We start from the raw sequence: 3054 nt of genomic DNA, 5'->3' as shown, positions 1-3054 counted from the left end.
GACTACTGTGAAATAAAAAAAAAAAAAGACTACTGTGAAATAAAATTGTTTCACCTGCCAAAAAAAAAAAAAAAAAAAAAGTAACAGGACTGCTAAAAGATATAAATATTCAAATGAACTCTCTCTCTTTCTCTTAGTGATTGGCTAAACTCCTGTACTGGAGGAAGATTTTGGTCAGCTATCAATGGCCTTTTTGACTGGGCTTCTTTTTCTCATAATAATAACCTTATTTTGTTGTTATTCTGGTGTCTCCCTGCCTGGTGCCAAGACTCCTTCACTGTCAACAGATGATCCCTTCTACTTAAGAAAGATCATTTACATTGTCTACCTTGGGTTCAGCTGTCTGTGGTAATGTTAAGTCCTCGCTAGAGGAAAAATCAACCTTAGATAGGCAACTGCCAGGCTTCCAGGATCCAGCAAGTCTTCTCTTACATATAAAAATCCTTTTGGAACTTTCTTTTCCTGTGCCCCTCCCAATTTAAAAGTATATAATCCATTGCTCCTCACAATCCCACTGCAGCTCTTTCTACCCAGGAGTCCTATCCCAATGTTTTAATATAACTACCTATTTTGCACCAGAAAAGTCTCAAGAATTTTTTCTTGACAGTTTGTTCCTGGACCCCACATCAAGTGACATTATTAAAGTAATAATCTCATAATTAATCTCACTGTAATTCTGTAATCTATTCCTTTTAATATGTTTCGATCCATCTTATAAATTACTTCATGTTTGGATCTCTGTGTCTAAGGAATTATTAAAAGTCCTTCACATGTTCAGCTTTCACTAACTTAAAATCATTAGAAAGGTGACACCTGGGCGGCTCAGCAGTTGAGCATCTGCCTCCAGCTCAGGGCATGGTCCCGGAGTCCTGGGATAGAATCCCACATCAGGCTCCCTGAGAGGAGCCTGCTTCTCCCTCTGCCTGTCTCTGTGTTTCTCATAATTAATTAATAAATAAATAAATAAATAAATAAATAAATAAATAAATAAATAAATAAATATTTTTTTAAGGAAATCACTGGAAAGGCTTTCTCAATATAAAGTATTAGTGATAGGGACCTTCCTACTAAATTCTACTAGAAGAAATACAGGTATTACATGTATGTAATTTGTAGTAGTACTCATGTAGGCCTACTTATTTAACATTTAAAAATATAAAATGACAACACGTTGACTTCCTCTAATAAAGAAGAGCAGTCAAATCCAAGAAAATGTGGCCCTCTCTTAGACCCAGTTGAAAGGATCCATAATATGACACTGTGACACAAAAATTACTTTGAGCTAAAGCTATTTGAGTTCCTGAAATTATTTCTCTATCTTAACGCGTTGTCTTCCAAAAGAACTCAATTGTCATAAATCTGCTCCCAGGAAATAACTCTAATTTTCTCAGAGGAAAAGCAAACTGCACACCAACACAGACATTGTCATAAAACTATCATTATCTCCAGTATGTTCTCATAAGGGTTCATTTATCTTTCTAAAGTCATTTGTCATCCTATAAGTAACCTTTCTCCTCCCTTTTTAAAAAAGTGATTTGTTTCCCCAAAGTGTTCTTCTCCTCACTATCCCCTATTAAGATGTATATAAGGCCCAAATCCTAACACCTATTTGAGTCACATTTCCGTGTGAACTCAAATATATATCTGTCTTTCTCAGTTTAATTTGCAGACAACCAAGAATTAAATTAAGAGGATAAGGAAAAATTTTTTCCTCCCCAAGACAATAAATTATAGCTATATATTTAAACCTCTATATTTTCTTATCATGTTTTATTGCATATTAATGATGTTAAACATACAAAATATTGATTTATTTTAAAGCGAACTGTTTTATCTTGTAAATAAATGCCCAAGAACAGGTTGAGCGCTCTGTCTTAATATGGCTCAATTTTTATGAACTCCAGGCAGGAAGTATTATACTGTTACCAGAATTTTCAGATATATAATGAAGTAACATTTTACTTACTGTATGCCCTCTCAAAATATTTCCAAAACTTCAACCAAGAGATTGAACAACATTGCAGGCTTTTCTTTCCTTTTTCTCTCTAATTCTATTATCCTCATTATTGGAAGGCAAAAGGAAGGTGAAAAGACAGGTAAAAATGACACACAGTCTGGTTGGGCTGTTTTCTAAAGAAAGCTATAAAGCTTTGAGAGGACTCTAAAAAAACTAAGAAAGAACAAAAATCTTATGCCTTTCAAGAACCATTTTACAAATCAACTTAAGTGCCTTACAATGTTATTAAGCACTTTTATAAGTAAATCATCTAAATTTGAGTGCATGTTTTTCAAAATCAGTTGAAAATCTTTAATCAAAGTACTCAATAAATAGAGCACCAAAACTTCAGTTTTGAAACTTGTTAATGAATTGCAATCACTGAAAACAAAGACTGTAGAGGAAGATGTTGAAATTCATCCTTTCAAAAGCAAAGGAGGAACTGGATAACTTAAGGAATAAAAGCTCACACAGGATACAAAATTTAATTTTGAAATGGTATCCCTGTGCTCCACAATACCTTAAGTTGTAAGAAGAGTCTTTTCGGTGAAGCTACCATTTTCAAATGAAACTGCTATATTTATATTTAGCAGAGGATTGAATAAAATTGAAAAGGCCTACAATTTTGCAATATCTTACATGATGAAACATTCTGAAGAATCATAGACACAAGTTATCTTTAAAAATTTTACACCTAAAAATTTGTCAAAGCAACAAATGCTGAATGGAACAAAAAAAAATCACCTAGAGGAAGATAACAGGTGATTTATTTTTAAAGGAAGACAATTTTAAAATTGCACTTTGATAATATGATAATATGATAATAAAATATCATGATACAATATTATAAATTGATATGGTAAAAAAAATGCTGGAAACATGCAAAATTATTATTCTGCTTTTATTGCTTTTTACAATGTTATGATAATATAAATAAAAATTATAACTGCAACATTGAAGTATATGCATATTTGGGTTTTTTTGTTATTTCTATGACAGGTTTTCGAAAATAGTTTCAAGTAAACTGGTTTTACAAGTAAACCAATATAAACCCAATT

The 3054-nt window shown here is 32.2% G+C and overlaps 1 protein-coding gene across 12 annotated transcripts in view; it reads right to left on the bottom strand.

Annotated features, from left to right (window-relative positions):
- GPHN (gephyrin) overlaps positions 1–3054 on the bottom strand; it is a 625991-nt gene that overhangs the window by 438009 nt on the left and 184928 nt on the right. The window lies entirely within an intron of this gene.

Source organism: Canis lupus, chromosome 8 (assembly GCF_011100685.1).
Source record: "Canis lupus familiaris isolate Mischka breed German Shepherd chromosome 8, alternate assembly UU_Cfam_GSD_1.0, whole genome shotgun sequence".
Lineage (NCBI taxonomy): Eukaryota > Metazoa > Chordata > Mammalia > Carnivora > Canidae > Canis > Canis lupus.
This window is presented reverse-complemented; position numbering and strand designations above follow the sequence as displayed.